Source organism: Gadus macrocephalus, chromosome 8 (genome assembly GCF_031168955.1).
Source record: "Gadus macrocephalus chromosome 8, ASM3116895v1".
Lineage (NCBI taxonomy): Eukaryota > Metazoa > Chordata > Actinopteri > Gadiformes > Gadidae > Gadus > Gadus macrocephalus.
In genome coordinates, this window is record NC_082389.1 from 19,239,022 (window position 1) to 19,261,256 (window position 22,235).

The following is a 22,235-nucleotide window of genomic DNA, read 5'->3' on the forward strand; positions in this document are numbered from 1 at the left end:
GATGGTGGTCGGTAGACAGTTCCGCCCCTCTTTCACCCGAGTGTCCAAAACATGCGGCCTTAGATCGGATGGCATGATCACAAAATCGATCATCGAACTTCGTCCTAGGGTACCAGGTACACTAATGAGCACCCTTATGTTCGAACATGGTGTTTGTTATGGAAAATCCATGACTTACACACAAGTCCAATGACGAACGACCGTTGGGGTTAAGATCACCGAGGCCGTTCCTCCCCACCTCCCCTCTCCAGGCGTCTCCATCGTTGCCCACGTAGGCATTGAAGTCTCTCAGCAGAACTATGGAGTCCCCTATTGGAGCCCCATGCAGGACTCCATTCAGGGTCTCCAAGAAGGCTGCATACTCTGAACTGCTGTTCGGTGCATACGCACAAACAGAAGTCAGAGTTCCCTAGATGTAGGGTAGCGAGTCTAGCGACCCTCTCGTCCACCTGGGTAAACTCCAACACTGCGGCACTCAGCCGGGGTTTTACGAGTAGCCCCACAGCCGCCCAGGAAACTCCAGAGAAGAATAGAGTCCAACCCCTATTTGTACTGTCTTGTAGGAGCCTTATAATGAGTGTATTACATGAAACATACCACACCACATCATTATGCATCAGAGAAATTTTGGCCAGATGGACACATCAATATTTGCATCATAAATGAGTATCCTAGAATTGTTACCCTCTACCGGCTGTTACCTCTGCCCCATCCTACAGATATACAGTGACCATAATGGCATACAAATATATCTGATTGTTATTGGATAAACTTTGCAGGCTAATTTATTTTCATTTTTATGGCTTGATCTGTCTAGAATTTTCTGTAATGCAATTAAAATTAGTGTTGCCTTTTTGCAAACCAGAAATTCCTACTTGCACCGTATGTTTCAGTACAGGCCACAGTAGCCATTGGAGATGATGTTCAGTTGGTCTTCAACTTCACTGCTAGAGGCTACTTAATCTACACACATGAGCTTTAGGGCACACTCACACTAGGCCATCTGTACGATGGGGGAGGGGGGGGTAGAGGTGTTGCTGCGCTTTCTCCAGAGACAACGCAGCGATATGATCATGAACCGAAGACGTTGAATGATGGTGTGATGATCTACGAGAGACGAAGAGGAACTGTCCTCACGAGGCTTTTGTTGGAATAAAAAACAAGTGGTCAGCAAAATAAAGAATATGATGGCGTTTTTGCACTTAGTTATAGTTAATCGCGTGTGTAGCCTACAGACGTGAACTTGTTCTTGCATGCGGGTGTCTTCAGGTGAGCACACCTCTCCAGAGTGTGCTCAGGCCATGGAATTGAACTGTACTTGAGTACGGTTGGCGTGCACACTAGCCAAACGATGTAGACTTTCGGGGCGTAGAGGTGTCAAACGGACTTGGGCACGGTACAGATGGCCTAGTGTGAGTACGCCCTTTGCCCAACGATGGCCAACAGGAAGAATAATGGGCCTCAGTATATTTTTCTTCCCAATGGCTGTTGCCACCGTTATCACTGATCCCCCCCCCCACAGTATAATAACATTATTATTATACTGTTAAGTAAATTTAGTTAATTTGCACTTTTCCTTTTTATCAGTCCTATATTGCTTCAGACCTATGAATGACACAAACGGACTCAAACATGAGTCTGCCGACTCAGTCGGGGAGAGGGTTGGGAGAATTGATCAGGGCTGAGAGACAGCTCTGATTGTCGTGTGGTCTGCGAGTGAGTGGACACGCACACTCACATACACTCTACTATAATCTGGCGCGGGGAGGGATTTAGGAGGTATATCGGTGATTACAGTTGAAACAGCCAATGGGAAGAAACAACCGGCCCATTCCAATGAATGACTCGGATATCTGGATTTAAATGTTTATATTCAAACATACCAGAGCCCACTCACCCTTTTTGCAATCCTTCTTTAATCACATGATGGACAGACCGTGCCGACTGCTGGCCATCCCATGATGGCCAGCAGTCAGTTCGATTGCATTCCGTCTTGATTGGTAAGGCCTTGGAATATCCTGAGACTTCAGTTAAAACTTGTATTGCTTGAATTATCTGATCCATATATTCACCACTTGGATATTAGAAATGTATATTGATTTAAACCAATTTTGAATATCTGCAACTTATAAATATATTAAAAGGTGCCATTGGAAAATATATATTTTAATTCATGTTTTGACACGGTAGGCCTACAACTTCAAATGCCATATTTTAATTTCAGAGGTAAATTCAATAACCAATAAATCCAGATCAACCTGGTTCATTTAAAAGGTATAATATTTAAATTTCAAGGGGTTAACATTCCCATATACAGAGTTCATTAGTTTTTAAAATTAAAAAAAATTAGAGCAATAATTTGCTTCTATACCAAAGCTGATTGGTACGACGTGACGATTTCGCCTGTATTCAGCCCATCTGTGCGGGGAATGAAACACTGGCCCTTTCAGACCGAACTAACCCTTTAAGACAGAACGGACCCCTGCATTGACCGTCGTAGGGAATCACTCACTGGTTTACATTTGGGATATTTAGCAGACGCTTTTATCCAATGCGACTTACAATAAGTACATTTGTCATAAGAAGTGAAACAATATCGCTGTCGCCTGTCGGTACAGTAAAGATGTTCTCCGTCCCCTTATTTGTGTTGCTCAAGTAGTGTTGCCAGATTGAGCCTGATTTTCCGATCAATCTGGCAACACTGGCTGAAGCGCGCTGCAGCCAGTGTTGCCATATTGGGACCGATTTCTCGCCCAATCTGGCAACATTGTGCTAAAGTCTATTCCTGTGCATTGCAGAGCGGCTTTACCGTTAACTGGTCTGGAGTAAGATGATCAGGGCCGAGAAGATACCGCAGCATCCTCCTTTGTTTTCAATTCCAGGGTACCAAGGTAAGCAGATCTGAAATTATTTTAGAGGACTGGCTGTCGTCATTTGAGGAATAACTGGGCGTCATTCGTCGATGACTGCACATGAACGATGTGTACCTTCTCCTCGTTGTAATGCCTCCATGTCGACACCATGGCTATTGTTGGGATAGATTGTCACATGAGCCACATTTTGCAATAATTAACTGTTCCCGTGCACGGCACACAATGTGATCTGCACAAGTATATCGATACGAGGCATCTTTCTCCTGTTGCAAAATACAGTAGACGTCATGGTACAGGTAGGACCGCCATGCTACAGAGCTCAGACATTGGCAATTCGTGTTGTGGTTGATTTTATTTGTGGGGCTTTTTGATCCCTTTGCACCACCAGCAGTGCACACACGTACATACACATTGAGATGCGGACACATATTGCATTAGATATTTTACCTGGATATAGTGTATTAAATATGTATTGGTTGCACTCAGTCTCGCTTGAGGACGTCATTTATTATGACTTTTAGGATGCATATTGTCATTCCTAGTTTGTTAGTGATTTACAGCCATATTTGGGTGGTTATTCACCTTGTTTTGCAAAAAATGTGAATTCACAATACCAATGACGTTTTGTTTCTCTCTCGCTGGCATCATTTATCACGCAATACCAGCTAAATCAAAATAGTCTTGGTCGAAGTATAGGCCTATCACTACTATTATACTTTTCTTTTTATACTGTGATTCATCTTTAAATGAAAAACGGATGCATTATCATTCCATTGCTTGACTTGCTCTACAGTAAGATAACACACAGATCGATTGACAGATGCACATGGGTTCACTTCAGGTAAACAACTGATGATAAACAGTATAGTTGGTGGCTAGGCTCAATTGTAATGTTGACATTTATCATCACCAGTGCTCCTGTTAGATTATGTAGGCCTAACAGTTAATACTACCGACAGTTCATGCATCAATATAGATTAATGCAAATATGTATATTTGAGTTGTATGTTATTTAAAGTGGTATTCTTAGGAATGAAATCGAAGTATGTAAAGGTCAACCTCCTTGGGAGTTCTTCTTGGATGCAAATATGTCAAGCCTCTATCCCTGATAAGCACAGCAACATGTTTATTTGGATAGAACATAGTTGACTGAGTGAACTGGAAAAATCAAGCCTGACAGATATTTCAACAAGATTGCTATGGCAATGAAATCAAATGATGGGATCTAATCAGATTCAGATTAGCCCCATAATCTAGTTAGTCTAGAAGTTAGTATAAAAGGGTAATTGTTCATGGTGGTCAAATTATACTTTTAAATTGTATATATGGAGGCTAATAGGGCTATGCCTTGGTTTGTATCAAATTTAGGACTCTTTTGTTGCATTGCTGTTGCATTCTACCCAACAGGTGTCCATAAAAAGTTTAGTATTTGGTTGAATTGTACTCAGAGGTGGGAAATACAGCAATACTTTTTTAGTTTTTATTCTTCCAACAACTTTTTACCTTTACTCCCTACATTTTAACACAAATATATGTACTGTACTTTGTGGATGACTTTAGCTTCAATGCATTTGGGGGGAATTATCGATCATTTCTTTATTTCGCATCATTGTAAAATGGCCTTCCCATCATAAAGACATATTTCAACCTAAATGGATGGGACATAGGAAAGACAAAAACACACCCTCATCAGTGCATATAGAACACGACACACCCCCCGTAACAAGAACAAAACAACTTAGAAACGGAGACAGACCTTTTGAATCGAGATCTAATTGTTCCTCGAAATCAGTGGCGATTACACTGCCCGTGGTAAATTACCGTCTTGAGCTAGCACCCCAATTTACCCTCCTGGACCCTACATTGCTTTCATTCTGATGTAAATGCGAATTGCCGGCTCCGCGGTTCCCGGGGGCGGGACTTGGGGTAGAGGTGTTGCTGCGTTGTCTAGACAGAGAAAACGCAGCGATATCAACATGAGAAGTTCTAAACTGGAGAGACTGTGAAATCCACAAGCTGCTGATCATTTGAGAGAAAGTGATGTTGCATTAACAAAGACAGGGAAAGATGGCGATCTATGAGAAAGACGCTGAGGAACTCTTTCCTTACGAGGCCCGCACCTTTCGCCCACTCTGTCACTCAGCACAGGGGCCCCACAGGGTTGTGTACTGAGCCCTTTACTCTACTCCTTGTACACACATGACTGTGCCCCATCTCACACTACCAACACCATAGTGAAATTCGCAGATGACACAACTGTGGTGGGTCTGATCACCAAAGGTGATGAGGCCAATTACAGAGAGGAGGTTCAAAGGCTGACAGAGTGGTGCTCAGAGAACAACCTGAGCCTCAACATCAAAAAAACAAAAGAACTGATCATTGATTACAGGAAGAAGCAGGACACACACACACCACTTCACATCAACGGGGAGACGGTGGAGAGGGTGTTCAAATTCTTGGGCATACACATCTCAGAGAACTTATCATGGGCAATAAACACAACAGCAATAGTTAAGAAAGCACAGCAGCGGCTATATTTTCTCCGCACACTCAGGAAAGTCAATCTCTCACAACAGCACCTAAGGTCCTTCTATCGCTGCTCCATCGAGAGTGTGCTCACCTACGGAATTCTGTCGTGGTACGGTAGCAGTTCTGCTGCAGACAGGAAGTCACTGCAGAGGATTATTAAAACCGCCCAAAACATCATCAACCAACAGCTACCCACCATGGACACCATCTTCAACTCCCGATGCTTGCAGAAGACACACAACATTATGAAAGACTCATACCACCCTGCCAACTATCTGTTTGAACTGCTGCCCTCAGGGAAACGTTACAGGTCCATCAGAACACGCACCACAAGATTCATAAACAGTTTCTATCCCAAAGCAGTCACCATACTTAACTCTGACCTGAAAATAAATCCACTAGTTCCGACAGTATTAATCCGTGACGTCCACATGTAATGCAATGCTCAGCACTTTACATATTTGTACTACTATTTTAAGGCATACTATATTTTTTTACTATTTTTTAGGCATACAATGGCACTAAGTTAACGGTATAGTGTATGACGACATGAATGTAGTGAGTGAACGAAATGTTGAATGTATTTTCTTTATTTCTTTATTATTTATTATGTTACCTTTTTAAATGAGACCAGTACGTGAGTGCACTGAATTTCGTTGTACTTCTGTCCAATGACAAATAAATATATCCTATCCTATCCTTTTGTCGGGATGAAAAAAAAAGTGGTCAGCAAAATAAAGAATATGTTAGCGTTTTCGCACTTGTAAATAGTTTATTGAGTTTGTTGCCTACACTTACACTCAGATGTATACTCATTCTTACATGCGAGTCTCTAGAATCATAAAAAAATAAAAACATCAATAGAATGCAAATTATTCTAAAGAGATCTACTCTCCGTGCGTAGCCCCAACTTCTCCATTGAACCAAGAAAGCCCGCTCCGTGACGCCTGGGGATTTCACCCCCTCGGTTTTACACAGGCAATGCAGTGAAATTGCCGCGACCGAACCGGCTTGGCAGTGTAATGCCGCTTTTCCACCGCACATGTAGCTCGACTCGACTCGACACGACTCGACACGGTAGCAGCACGGGTCGTTTTCCACCGCAAATAGTACCTCCTGGACGTGGGCGGGGTCGGCTGCGCGAAAGGGCCGTGGCGTATTTTTGTACGCGACGCAAACAACACCTACGCAACCCACACATGGACAGAACTCACATAACAACAATGGAGGACATCGATGCGATGGTATTCGTGTTCGTATTATTAGCTGGCATGTTGAAGTTGAAGAAGTGGAATATGTTGGCTGCTATGGCTGTTACCAGCATGGTTGCCATGTCGCTCTCGTGACTTCGTCACACTCTCTGGCCAATCAGTGGCCGGCCGTCTGCCGACGTCACCTTTTAGCATCGGCTCAGCTCGCTTGGAACCTAGAGCGAGGCGGTACTAAAAAAAGCAGCCACTTCAGGTACCAGATACCATGTTTTTGCGGTGGAAACGCCAAAAATGCGAGCTGAGTCGAGTCGAGCTGATACCATGCAGTGGAAAAGCGGCATAATAAGGCCTACTGTTTGACAGCACGTCGGTCTCAATCATTCGGCACACCGGCTTTGTGACGGCCTCAAACCGGTGCACGCTACACCCTCTCCCCCCGGCTAGCAGCATCGTGACCTTTGGTTGTGAGCCATCCTCAGACATGGAATATGCGATACCACATTGGCTGTACCAAAAGCACTGGGGGTGCTTGTTCTTAATGTAGTACAGCATATTGCTAGCACTACTACTAAACTGAAGAGAAGCATCACACAAGTTAGATTTGACTTTGTTGCCTTTCTTGAGGAAAGTTTCGTTCAGCGCACTTTTTTACCTCTTAGACTGTTATAGACCAACATGCGTAACTGGTCAAAAATATTCACGGTGGTTAGTAGGGGTGTGACGATTCACTCATCTCACGATTCGATATGATACACGATATTGGGTTCAGGATTCGATATTGTAACGATATTTTTAACAAAACTTGAATGAAGAAAATGTATGACTGAAAAAATATTGTCATTGATTTTTAAGACACAAAATATGCAAAACAATGCTGAGGGGTATTCCATAAAGCCGGTTTTATCACATAACCGGGTAAGTTAACCCAGGGTTTGCGGTAACCCTAGGTTTTCCGTTCCAAAAGGATCACGGTATGTTAGTTGCTATAGAAACATATGCTCTGAATCAAACCTGGTCGGACCAGGTTAAGTTTGAAACATAACCCGGTTTTGGGTATTTCAACCGGCGTTCACCGCAGATTTCATGTGTTCACAATGGTATGCCCTTTTGATGAGAGAACTGCTGATATCGGAGCGCAAATTATACGTGCCATCCACCGGGAGCGATTGATAAGACCACGGCTCGACATCTTGGCATATCGGATGACTTTTTGCTGGAGTGGAGTGATATAGATTCTCGCGCAAATCTTTAATATATTTAAATAGCCTAATATAGCCAACACTAACAATCGAGGACCTGGCCTCAGTTCACTCCAGACTATTTGCGTAGCCCTCCGTTTTTTTCAAATGGTAGTTTTATCTAGGCTATAATTTTGGAGATGCTGAGCACATCTCAGTCATTTCAAATTACCCATCCAAGATTTGTATCGGCCTCCTATCATACAAAGAGCAATATTGTCTGAGTACAATGCCGAGAGGCATTAACATAAAGTATAAAATAGTCCTAACGGACTTGCGGAGAATGTTCGATCGTAGCCGGCGGCTTCATTACAAGCAATAATCCATCTTGATCTGTGAAGTTGATGAATTGTCATTTAAGTTTTCTACCCAGTTACCAAAAAAAGAAACCTTTGGAATAGTATGCGCTGTGGCAAGCACACGGTTTGCATGTGTTAGCCTACTTCGAAGGCAAAAAAAATCGGAAATACAAGAAAACACAAAAACCTACATTCAACCAGTGGGGTATGGCCCCTGACTTTCTGAGGTGGTAGGTACCCCCTCCATGCCAGGGCACCCTGAATTTATGTTTATTAACAGCTCCTCCACCGGGGTCAAGACAATTTGAGGGCCAGATCCAGTCTGCCGACTGTCGGCCTTTTCACGATTGGCTTAAAAAAATGGCTTATTTAAATTTATACCAATACAATGGTGGGAAAAGCTTACCAGTTTGTGTGTTTTTTATACTTCATTTTTATACTTGATCCTCTGACCGCTTGGAAGCAATCGGAGTACATATTTCTTTAGAAGAAAGGGGTTATGTGGTAGGATCTTTAAGAATGCTTAACTGGGATATTTATATATTCATGGCTCAAATATTAAGGATCATGCTTTTGACGTGTAACTAACGCATTTACGCGGTCAGCGATCCGCTGCCAGGCTTTGGTTCTCCGGGTTGCAGAGGCTTTAGCGTTCCCTTTTCTTGTGATAATGTCATTCTCCTCGTCATAGCTCTCCAGGAGAACCTGGAGTTCCATTTCATTGAAATAAGCGGCCCGTTTCGCCATATCGATCAGGGTTTCCATGATCCATACATCACGTCTTTTTAGGTTTGGCGTGGACACGCACAACCCTGTGTTAACCAACCCCGAGTTGATTGAACTAATGCATAACCGCTGCTGTGGAACCCAAAACTCTGGGTTGGTCGGCACAGGGTCAATCAACCTAGAGTTCAGCGTTAACTCAGTGTTTGTTAAACCTCCGTTCGTGGAACACCCCTCTGTTTGCCCTATATTTCCATTTGTTATGAAATTGTAAACAAGATACATGGTACGGACTAATCATCTTGTCATAAATGGCATTAAACAAAAGTTTTTCTTATGCTGCTTTTCCACCGACAGTACTAGCTCAACTAGCCTCGACTTGGCCCGCCTTTTTTTGCGTTTCAATTGCCAAAATCTTGTACCTTGTGCCTGTTACTTTTTTAGCCATGAGAGCTGGACCGGTACTTTTGTGTGATGTTAACAGGCTGCTGGCCACTGATTGGCCAGAAAGTTAAGCCACTGGACGAGTGCGATGTCCGAGCCTGACGACCGATACCAGGTGTTCTGCCGAAAATGGAATCCCTGCCTGAAATTGCAGCCCCTCTCTGCGATGAGACACTTATCGTAGAAAGCGATATGCAAGATTTCTTCTGACGAAAAGAGGGTTCATAGTTTATAGCAGTATTTATATCATGTCATCACAAGAAGAAATGCAAGATTTTATAGGCGACTACGAGGGCACTAAAATATTTAATAGTTGACAAGTCATACATGACGAAATAAGAGCGAGTTCAAGCGGAGAGTCGGTGCGATTTCAGACCGGGATTCCATTTTCAGTACAACACCGGCATCTTTAAATACTAGCATCAGTGTTCAGTCAACAATAGTGATTGATTATTGAACACCGCAAGATCAGCACGCAAGAACACGCCGTGGACTGTGACAGAGGTGGAGATGCTCCTGTGTGTAATTCAATTCAATTTTATTTGTGTAGCCCTTAATCACCATTACAGTCTCAAAGGGCTTAACAGGCCAAATATTTGTGACACCCCCCTTTACCCATGCCCCCACACGGGCAAGAAAAAACTCCCTTGAATCAGCAAGGAAGAAATCTTGAGAAGAAACCTAGTGTAGGGGATCCCTTCTTCCAGGGATGGTCAGGAGTGCAATGGATGCCACAATTGACATACAGGTAAATACATGCACATCATATTAAAATGGTGATGGGGTTCTGCCGGTTATCCATGAGGAGAGTCGAGGCATCCAGTCCAGTACCCGTAACACGCTAGAACAGACAGAATAGTGAATTAGAACGGAAAAGTACATAGTGGGAATGTATAATGTAATAAGAAAAGCACAAGCAAACAGAGTAGTCTTCACTCTCGCATCAGTTGTTTTCACACTCCAAATGCAAGATTGTAGAGGTGCGTTTTGAGCTTCCCTTTGAATAGCTCCACAGAGTCAGCTTCCCTGATCGCTGATGGCAGCCTATTCCATAAAAAAGGGGCTTGATAGGCAAACAGGCCTACACAAACGTGTGTAGGCCTGTTTGTTTGTCTCATGGATAAGCATGCGCAGTTTCGCGCATGGCTGCTATGCGACCCGCCCACGTTGAAGATGTACTTCTTTAAAATGGAAACACGACGTGCCTGGAACCAAACAAAGTTGTTCCGCGCTAATTCGTGGCGAGTTCAGCTGGTACTGTCGGTGGAAAAACGGCATTAGTCTATACATTTTTAAAGTGCAAACTTGTTTCCATAAAGTCTGCAAAAAATATATATATATATCGTGATTAATTTTTTTCATCTCAACGCATTTCATCACGTTTTAATATCGTGATATTTCGTGGCACAAAATATTGTCACACCCTAGTGGTTAGCGAGGTGGTGGTTATCGAATGGGGGAACCGAAGGGTAGACGCAGACAACGGAGGTTGAATTAAACAGGTTTATTGTAGGGAGGATGTGGGCAGTAGGGAATAAACAGGAGGTGGAAAAGATGGATGAAAGGCAGGCAGGGCTACTGGCAGGTAGGCAGGAAGATGAGCACACTGGGTGGATTGCAGGCAGGTACTGGGAGGGAACATCGAACACAATCTATTTAGAAATACAATATTCACTAATGCCGACTAATGGTTATCTACCACTGTGGTTGAAACAAAAATCTGCCGTGAGTGGGTGAAGAACCGGGGTTTAAGAAGGGCAGGATGATGGAGATTGAGGGCAGGACTGCATTTCCAACAGGTGTAGAGCTTGGTCTCCCCCTAAGAGAGGGAGACCGAGCAGAGCATCGGCTGGGTACGGGCACGGCCGTTGACTTCCCTAGGTTCAAGTTCTGACATTGAAAACGAGTTAATGTTCATTATTAGGTGAGTGCTGCATGCAGCCCTCGACTATTGTTCTTAATAAGTTTTAAGTTTTATTCTTTCTTTCTTTCTTATTCTCTGCAAACGTTACGACCGGCCTAGGGGAACCGGACACAACAAATGGTGCTCCCCTCTTTTCCCCACTCCCAAGGACGACCAGGCACACAGGGCTGCAGTCCAGCATAAGTTAATTTATTCAATTGATGGAGCCTCGGGGTGAGCATAGCCAAAACAACAAACAAAAACAATCTAACCCAAAACTAACTTCCCTAACCGACAAACCAAAGAAAACAAAGATAAACCAAACAAGCTACTCACCCCTATGATTGCCTGGACTGCTAAAGTTTTAACATATCACAACACAATACAATATAATGCCATATGGTAAAGCCTGGTGCAGTTGGGAGCAGGGTCCAGAGAAGGAGAATGATTGTCTCCAGCGGCGGCCATTTATAGTAGCTCCTCCAGCCCCTGCACCAATCGACAGCCAGCACCTGGAGAGACACCAATGGTGGTAGCACCACCCTCAGGCTGGGAGGAGCAGCACCTGGAGAGGGAGAGAGCCTAAGGGTGGTAACACCACCCTCAGGCCGGGAGGAACCACAGCACAGACGAAATCCATACAACACTGCAAAATACACATACGACCCTGGGTCGTAACACCCCCCCACCTAAGAACAAACATTTCCTCCTCTACAGGAAATGTTTGACCCATTAAAATCTAGACAGTGCACGGCCATGATATTGTCTAAGCCTTTCTTGTCTCGGTGCCTCTTGACCTCTCTCTCCACAAAGACGACATTCCGTCTCTCTGAGGCACCTAGAGGCAGACGCTACGGGCTAAGGGCGGCCCTTAAACACTCCATCGATCAGCTGGAACCAGAAGCGTCTCCTTCAACACCTTCAGACTCAATCGACGGCTCGGCAGAGGTGCATTCTGGAGCGGGCGACGTTAGACCAGCGCCTTGCTCGTGGGCCCCCGGCAGGAGTTTGTGAGATACTGAGTCAAACGCCTTAGCCAGATCAATGAACACCATTGCCAATGGTGTCCCCTTCTGCTTGCTCTTCCTCAGGAGCCCATCTATCACAAGCAGGTTCTCGGAGCACCCTTGTGCCTCCTTGAACCCTTTTTGCCTATTGCTGGTGGGACACGCGCTGGCCAATCTGCGATGCAGAATCGAGGAGAACAGCCGCAGAACCATCGAGCCAATTGTGATTGGCCTCCAGTTGGATGGGGATTTCCTCTCCGTAGGGTCCTTCGACTTCGGTAAGAGGGTTGTTCTGTTGCGCTTCAGCGCCTCCGGGATATTCATATTCACCAGGAACCCGTTAAACAACCTCGCCAGCTTCTTCCCTTTCGGATCCCACCTTACCAGGCCCACCTTCGTGATTCCATCCGGACCCGCCGCCGAGCCTGTCTTAATTCCTTTCCTCGTTTTCATTACGTCGGCAGGGGTGATGGGCCTCGCCAGCAGTTTATTATCGCACGCCTGGGTCGAGCCGAACCCCCCTAGACCTCTGAACTGGTCAACCGACTCCCACTTTCCTTTAAAGTACCTGGTTACCACACTGCTCTTAATTGGACACAGCCCACTGTCGCTGCCGTCCAACACCAATCTCGCCGCCTTCCCTTTTTCCATGTTGAAACTTCTTTGCATTTCCTCGAAGTTCATCTTCATCCCGCTGGAGGGCCTGCGTCCCGTGAAACGCTTATTCCTTAACGCTTGTCCCCTCTTAGTTAACGTCCTTGTCCTCCCCACATTGCCCTCACTCCTGACGAGATCGTCCAGGATGTTCCCAGTCTCCACTTCATCTGGAGTGAGGGTCGACCACTCCCTATCACTTCCCTTCGCCCTAGCCAGCGCTCTTTTGATGCCTGCTCGTACTGTGCTCGGTCCCGCATTGCACGGCACACTCCTTTCCACCATGAGATGCTGCTTCATCTCCCTGGTTTCCTCTTCTTGGCTCGGCCCAGCCTGGGCTCGACCCTGCCTCGCCATGTACCTGATTTTGCCCCTCACCTGCTCCTTCGTGCGCCCTGGGATCAGTACACATGCTTCGGCGAGGATGCCCCTTCTCTCTTCTCCTTCCCCCATCAACCCCCGAAGAACCGCCACTTCTTCCTCAGACCACTTCCCTTTTTTACTCTCGTCCTGCTGTTTCTCACTGCGTACTTCTGCCTGTGCCACATATTCCTCCATATGGGCCGCCCTCATGTGCAGCGACAACCCCCTGTTGGTCTTGAACGCTCGCTCGCACATGGAGCATCGTATTCCCCTCTCTGGCGCCCTTCTGGTGTTCATGCACTTTGCCGCATGACATGCCATTTCGTGTCTTCCCCTTCGTGACACTCCACACCTGGCGCACAACAGGATCGTTTTATTTATCCTGTGCGCCCTCCTTAGGTGGTTCACACAACTCCCTGCTGTTTCCAGCCTATCCTCGCATAACTCACACGCCTGCCCTTTATACGGGAAGCTGATCTCCACCACTGTTCTTCTAGCGAGGCGTCCTCCACCACCTGCATCGTTCCCTTCTTCGACATACCCAGGCGCTCCAATATTTTGTTGTTAGTCCACAGCCACTTACCTCTGACGCCCATAACCATTCCATGGGACGACGTGTTCTGGATCCCTGGAAATTCCAGAGCCAATGCTCCCAAAACAGGCCTGTATTTCCTCGCCTTCTCCCGCGCCTTCACCGCCTTCTCCTCCCTTCCATCAAACCTAACCGTCACGTCCACCACCAATAGGTCGGGCCCTTTCACGAACTCCAAGTCCGGCACTCCCATTCTCCCTGTACTCATGGTGATGTGCTTTTCCCGCATCACCCGCCATCCTTTCCGCTCCCCCACTGCCGCCAACAATGCGCACACATGGTTATGCCTGTTCATCCTGTTCAGCTTGGTCTCAGCACACCCGCCCAGTATGTGCAAGCTTGTTTCTGGTTGCGTACCGCACGCCCTACACGGGGGGGGTTAAATGTAAAGTACATTTGCCCATATCTGCCATGCTCGAATGATATACGCCTGTTTCCAGAATCTCCTTCCTTCGATAGATAGCCACGATTTGCTTATCTTATCACCTTTGAGCAGGCTTACTCCAAACCCTTGTGGTCCCATCCTTGTCCACCTCTTGAACTCCATATCTCTCCACGGTTCAGGCCCCACAAATTTAATTTGTTCCGGGTCCAACAGGTCTTCCCGTGCCCTCTGCACGCTCTCCGTGGATCCACCCTTCCATTGTTTGATGAACTCCCGGGGAGTCATTACATATTTCGCCAACCCCGCTGTGGTTTGGTCGTTCGAATGGTATAGCGTTGAGATTCTCCTTGCGATGGCCACCGGCACTGCCTTGCTAAGACATGGTACAGCTAGACCTCCGTCCGCCTTCCTGCTATACAATATCCCGTTTGTTGTACCAGGGCTCAGGTGCAACCATCGCTTGATCGTCCTCCTTATCTCCATATCCGCACTACGCAAATTTGTCTGTTTTGCCGAGCAGTGCACCGCTTTATACATCAGCCTTGGCACCGCATATTCACACAGCACCTCCACCTTCTGTGTTGGCTTCAGCGGTGCATCCGCGATCGACGCCACCATGGCCAGCACCGTCGCCGCAACCATACTTATTCCTTCTCCGCACAACTTCCACTCCGGGCAGTCATTGATCCCTCCTACTGTTCTTTTCCCTTTTGCGATGAGGAACCCTTGACATTTTGCCGGGTTTACCCTCAAGCCCGAGAGCTCGCAAAACGCCTCCAGGATACCAATGTTCCTCGCCATTCCGCTCCAAGAGTCGCTGAGCAACACCAAGTCATCTGCGTAGGCTATTACCGTTATGTTCTCCTCCCCATATCTGAAGCCCCTTCCCAGACCCTCTAGCGCCCCAAGCAGTGGGTCGATAGCCAGATTGAATAGTAGGGGCGAAAGGGGATCTCCCTGCTTTACTCCGATCTTCATCCCGGTCTCTGGGGTGAACTCCCTGCCTGTCCGTACTCGGGTGCTGCAAACGTGATAACGGTGCCCGATGAGGTCTACCTTCCTCTCTGTGAGGACCCATTGGATATGCTTATGCGATACCGAATCGAATGCCTTGGCAAGATCAATGAACACCATTGCCAGTGGTGTCCCTTTCTGCTTGCTCTTCCTCAGCAGCCCATCTATTACCAGCAGGTTCTCGGAGCACCCTTGTGCCTCCTTGAACCCCTTCTGCCTGTTGCTGGTAGGACAAGCGCTGGCCAATCTGCGATGCAGAATCGAAGAGAACAGCCGAAGGACCATTGAGCTAATTGTGATAGGCCTCCAGGAGGGTTGTTGTGTTGTGCTTTAGCGCCTCCAGGATATTCTTGTTCACCAGGAACCCGTTGAACAACCTTGCCAGCTTATTTCCCTTCGGATCCCACCTCACCAGGCCCACCTTCATAATACCATCCGGACCCGACGCAGAGCCCCTCTTAATTATTTTCCTCAGTTTAAGTACGTCGGCCGGGCTCATGGGCCTTTGCTAGATGTTTATTATTGCAAGCCTGGGTCCAGCTGAACCCCCCCCCTAGACCCTTGAACTGGTCTTCCGACTCCCATTTTCCTCTGAAATACCTGCTTACCTCACTGCTCTTAATCGGACACAGCCCGCTGTCACTGCCGTCCAACACCAACCGCGCCACCTTCCCCTTCTCCCTGCTGAACCTTCCTTGAATGTCCTGGAAGTTCAGCCTCCTCCCGCTGGAGCCCCTGCGTCCCGTGTAACGCTTGGTCCTCAAAGTTCGTCCCCTGCTCGTCAACGCCCCTGGTCTCCGCACGCTCCCCTCGTTCCTGACGAGATCGTCTAGGATGTTCCTAGTCTCCTCCTCGCTGACCCATCCATATCGCTTCCCTCCAACCTAGCCAACGCTCTCCTGACGCCTTCTCGCAAAATGCTCAGACCTGCATTGCACGGCGCACTCCTTCCCACCATTAGATGCCACTTCATCTCTCTGGCCTCCTCTTCCTGGCTCGGCCCTGCTTCGCCATATACCTGATCTTTCCTCTCACTTGCTCCTTTGTGCGCCCTGGGATCAGTGCACCTGCCTCAGCAAGAATGCCCGTTCTCTCTTCCCCTTCCCCCATCAACCCCCGAAGAACCGCCACTTCTTCCTTGGACCATTTCCCGCTCTTACCCTGGTCCCGCTGCCTCTCCCTGCGTACCTCCGCCTGGGCCACATACTCTTCCATATGGGCCGCTCTCATGTGTAGCGATAACCCCCTGTTGGTTTTGAAAGCCCGCTCGCACATGGAGCATCGTATCCCGAGCTCCGGCGCTCTCCTTGCATTCATGCATTTTGCCGCATGACACGCCATCTCGTGTCTCCTCTTCCGCGACACTCCACATCTGGCGCACAACAGGATCGTTCTGTTTATCCCATGCGCCTTCCGCAGGTGACTCACACACCTCCCTGCTGTTTCCAACATATCCTCGCACAGCTCGCACACCTGCTTTCTATACGGGAAGCTGATCTCCACCACCGTTCTCTTAGACAAGCGTCCTCCTCCTACACCGCCCTTGTCCAACTACATTACCTGCAGGCTCTTCCGACCCCCTCCGGCCCCGAAATGCCCCTTCCTCAGTGTCGCTACCGCCCCTTCTCCCCCAGCCTTCGTGTGGCTGGCCTCACCGCGCTGGCTGGGCTCCCTGGGCACCCCCAACACCGTCGATCTTGCACCCTGCTGTGCTCTCCCTCCAGGTCTGGCGCCTGCCCCGGCCGCTTCCACACCGCTAGGGCGGCGCCTAGAACCCCTTGGCTCTTCCGACCGACTCCTGTTGCTACGCCCTCTCTTCCTCCCTGATCCCCGTCCAAGGTCGGGAGTCCAACTACCTTGCGTCCGCCTCTCACCGCTTACCGGAGCATTTTTGGACTTTACCCGGAGCCTCGTTACAAATGAAATCGGTTGGTGGACAGGCAAACTCGAGTTTGCATATACACACAGACAAGTTTTCTGAAGCAAATTTTATGTGTGTTGCCACGTGGGCGTGCAGAGTGCATAAAGCAAAATTAAGTATCAAATTTCTGTGCGGCGCGTGCCGTGCCGTTCCGTGTGCACAACGCCAGAATTCAAAAAGTTAAGAGATGGCGGAAGAGCGAAGCGCAGCAAAGTATTGAAATACTTTGCAGAAATAGGAGATCATAAGGTGAAATTTAAAATATGCCAAGCGAAATTGAGTACTACAAGTACTATGCGGCCAGGCGCGTGCCGTCCATATGGGCAGGTGGGACGGCATGCGGCCAGGCGCGTGCCGTCCATATGGGCAGGTGGGACGGTGAACTCCCAGCAAAAGCATGCTCCCAAAAAAAATAGTTCCTCAGTAAATCATTGCTCCAAGTTTATTTTTAATAATGTGATTGTCACATTAACTATCTATAGTTTCTGTAGGCTTTCCGACTATTTTTGGTCTGTTGATAACAAATTGATGGTGGCGATTCTAGTTGAGTTTAACGAGTCATGCAATGTGGGGCAGGGGAGCTCAACGACCGCGTCCCTCCGTATGTTTCTCGCATAACCCTGCAGGCTGCAATAAGAATTGCAATCCGCGCTATAAGACGCCCATATGGTCGTAAAGTAGTCTGCCCCATGGTTATATTCTAGGACTGTTGTTGTTTAAAATCAAATAACTCTGCCTGTATCTTTCGGCATTGAAGCCTATTTATTTATTTATTTCAGCAGGTATTAAAATTGTATACCTGATTTAAACAGCTGTTATTGAGAGATTTGCACACATCGTCGGGCCAAGTTCCAAATCGAAGGTCTGCTTGATTGGTGACTTGTATTTCTACTTTTCATGTATTTGTAATGCACTCGCTAAGCCTGATGTTAAATTGTTTTTAGATTGTTAAAATAAAAGAAAAAAAAAGAAATAACTTCCCTATAATGTCAAATTTGTCCATTGAAATTTTTGACTTTGCAGAGTTGGTGTTTCCATTGCACATAGGCTATTCCAATTAGCCCGACATCATACGAAAAGTGTTGATTTCCCAACACACACACAGAAACACCCCCAGAGGCATTAGTCGATGCAATGTGATCCAAAAAAAAAAGGCCACTTCAGCTGTTAAGATCCAAGGCTCCGTTAGTTTTTTCCTATTTTCATAAACAGGCATCTGTGAGTACAGTCAAACTACTTGTTTTGCTTCTGACATTACCCTTTTTTTTTTTTCTGTTATATAATCAACTTGAATCCTCAAAATCTTTTTCTTGTTCTCTCTTACACACAAAACAAACTAACCTGAATCCCTTACCCAAATGTTGTTACCCTAACGTAATTTGGTGGGATTAATTTAACAAACGAAAAATGTAGTGTACCTACATTATGCAGGGTTTTCCTCTGAAAGTCAACCATATGTGCTGACAATGACCTGAGTTTTATCCCTGTATTTTTGAAAAACCAAACCAAAATTTGAGTTTCTATGCCATTTGTTTTTGCTATTTTGTTATTTCGTAAAAATGTCTGACAACCAGGCAAAGGAGCATAATATTATTCTTACACTGTCTACACACACTATGTGGGTCACCAAACATTTTTCTTTATTATTCCATGCATTTCTCACATGAATTCCAGTAAGCAAGTGGCAGAACGTATATTGGTATAGTAAGAGGGAGGTTATAAAAACCCTACCCTCTAGAGGTACTCTAGAGGTACATCCAGCCACCTCCCGTAACATTCATCTCATCCGGTCACTGATGCCGCCAGCTCAACATGCCTGCCAAACATTCTTTCATTGTGAGCATCGTGAAAATCATTATTTGCACAATTTCAAGTGAGTAGTTAGCTAATTTGTTTGAATTCCGTGATTTGAATAAGTTGGTTCTTTGTCATCATTACTACAGGCTACAGATAATTTTGTCCTGCCTCCCGGGTATTCTCAATCTTTTTGAGGGGTGGGTATTGTCCGGAATTTGGCGGTATGATACACAGGATTGTCTAGGTGAAAAATGTTCAATGTACAATACTACTAACAACACATAAAGGCCAATATGTCGTACACCTAATCTAAAAACCAGCAACATATAAAGGCCAATGTGCCATAGACATAATGCAAAAAAAAGGAACAATACACAAACGGCAATATGCAATTCACATAACATGTAGTGTAATGTAGTGCAATGTTAAAGTATGCATGACGCAATGTGCAAACCATGTTTTGCAGATCCATATATAAATAACACACCAAACAGGTCTTAATAACTACAATAACCTGGTTCAAAATGATTTGGTGACAGCACAGCTATTTTACAAATAATCCAATTCCAAACTAAATTATACCAGTTCAAATCCCTCACACCACTTTATCATGTGCGTAAAACACAAACACATGGAATGTACGCCAGGATAACATCAGCAGATTCAGCAACTAAGTCGACGAGAGCGAATAAAACTTGATATACATTTCAGAAGTGTAAACGTGGGCCTTCATCATAGCAAAGGTCTTAACTGCCGCAGCCTACCCTACTTCGATTCGCTGTGACGGTTCATGTACAATGGAGATATGGTGCGTTTGCTCTGATGAACTCAGAGAAGGCCGAGCAAGGATACCGAGACAGAATTCAAGATGGCTGCGCCCAGTGTGACTTGAAGAATGATCTGTTTTCATTGTGCTTGGACCGCTTTGGTGGTTTAAATGTCAATTTCAATCACTCGCATTACTGCAATACCTTACTGCGTCCGTATCTCTGCCTATGGCCTATAGCCTACTTATTTTGGAGTGCCTGGTACTCTGCCAATGCTACCGCGACAACAGCTTTCCGGGTGGCGTCCATGTCTTTCTCCAACGACCAAGGGAAACATAATAAAACGCTTGAAGTGTGGCCGTGACGTCACATCCGAGGTCCGAGTGGGTTTCGCAGAGAATACTAAAACGCACCATAGGTCTGGTGGTGCGTTTGAGTATTCTCTGCAAACCGAGTCAAGTGAGTTAACGTTCGTCCATAGAGTGGCGAAGTCACACCCCTTCCGGTAGAGCCCATGGGACCTATGAGATTGAAAAATATGAAAGGGTTTCAATTAGGAATGCGTGATATAAACGATATACAATATAAACGATAAAAAATGGCCTACGATAGAGATTTTAGTTATATTGCTCTATCGCGATAATGCATGTTTGACGCGATCTATCCATGACCCGCGAAATATAAAGAGCGGGTCATGGATGGAGCTACGAGCTGCAACCGTCTGCAACGCATCGTCCGAGACCCGCGAAATTGAAAAAGAGCCACGAGCTGCAACCAGCTGCATTGCATCATCCGCGACCTGCGAAATTTAAAGAGCCACGAGCTGCAACCGGCTGCAACGCATCGTCCGCGACCCGCAAAATTTAAAGAGCCACGAGCTGCAACCGGCTGCAACGCATCATCCGCGACCCGCGAAATTTAAAGAGCCACGAGCTGCAACCGGCTGCAACGCATCATCCGCGACCCGCGAAATTTAAAGAGCCACGAGCTGCAACCGGCTGCAACGCATCATCCGCGACCCGCGAAATTTAAAGAGCCATGAGCTGCAACCGGCTTCAACGCATCATCGTCATCTAAGCAAATATGGCTGAAAGCGACACGGAGGAGCTGGTGATTGCGCTCATTTCATGTTCATTTTAAAATTGTATGCATTCACTTTGCACTTTTATGTTTTAATATCAAGTATCTTTGCACACACTTGGAAGATTTTTCTTTATTTAAAATAGCCATGCCTAATACTGGACGTATTTCCCTAATTCACAGTATCCGTTTCTTTATTAACAAGGCAGCATATGGCGACACATTAGTGCCATAATTCACTGTGATAAAAGATGCATTCGGGCGTATTATATTATTCCACATGTATAGATATTAACTGCGAGCGCGTAAATGATCTCTGCGCGCGCAAAACAGCCTCTCGCGCGCGCAAATTACCTCTGCGCGCGCAAAACAGCCTCTCGCGCGCAAATTTAGTTTTGGCACTATGGGGGAGGGAACCAAGGCAGGGCGGGCTTTCCTATGATTGGCCGTTTCTGAAGCGCAATATTTGATTGACAGCCCTCCTCAGCCCTCCTCTCATTCAATTCTGAATTGTACAGTAAATGGCTGAAACGATAGTTACGTATTGTAACTCTAGATTCTATGAGTATAGGCGCAGCCTTTTAAGGCTATCGCTATTGGGTTATCCCTAGGCGTGAGCCGTAGCACTGAAAAATTTGTAATCCCCAACCACCAACAGCGTGGGCCTCAATTACGTCCGCGTGCGGCGTGCCTCAACGACGTCCGCATTTCGCAGATATAGACGGGCGCCGGCGGACGTTCTGCTCCCAATAAACAGCTTTTCTTCAGCTATTTAAAGGACAATGAGGCCGACACTTAAAAGGCTGCGCCTATACTCATAGAATCATCAGCCATTTACTGTACAATTCAGAATTGAATGTGAGGAGGGCTGTCAATCAAATATCGCGCTTCAGAAACGGCCAATCATAGGAAAGCCTGCCCTGCCTTGGTTCCCTCCCCCATAGTGCCCAAAACTAAATTTGCGCGCGAGAGCAGAACATCATGCGCGAGAGGCTGTTTAGCGCTCGCAGAGGCTGTTTTGCGCGCGCAGAGGTAATTTGCGCGCGCGAGAGGCTGTTTTGCGCGCGCGAGAGGCTGTTTTGCGCGCGCAAGAGGCTGTTTTGCGCGCGCAAGAGGCTGTTTTGGGCGTGCAGAGGTAATTTGCGTGAGCAGAGGTAATTTGCGCGCGCAGAGGTAATTTGCGCGTGCGAGAGGCTGTTTTGCGCGCACAGAGGTAATTTGCGCGCGCGCAGAGATCATTTCCGCGCTCGCAGTTAATATCTACGCGTGTGGAATAATATAATACGCACGATTGCATCTTTTATCACATTAGTGAATTATGGCACTAATGTGTCGCCATGCACCAATGCACCACCAGTTTTAATTTAATTAAGAGAAGTATACGTCATTACACAGAAGATTTTTTTCTTTGTTAAATTCTCTGCAGCTACAACAT

General features: G+C 46.4%; 1 protein-coding gene across 4 annotated transcripts in view; it reads left to right on the plus strand.

The window, feature by feature from the left end:
• Positions 1-1,687: 1,687 nt before the first annotated feature.
• fam110b (family with sequence similarity 110 member B) overlaps positions 1,688-22,235 on the plus strand; it is a 35,090-nt gene continuing 14,542 nt past the window's right edge. The window contains exons 1-2 of one of the 4 annotated variants that reach the window (XM_060059793.1): positions 1,688-2,612; positions 2,799-2,891. The gene's annotated coding sequence lies outside the window, so the exon portion shown is untranslated. Of the gene's footprint in view, positions 2,613-2,657; positions 2,892-22,235 lie in introns of those variants that run through there. The other 3 variants (XM_060059795.1, XM_060059794.1, XM_060059792.1) reach the window with 3 other exon arrangements.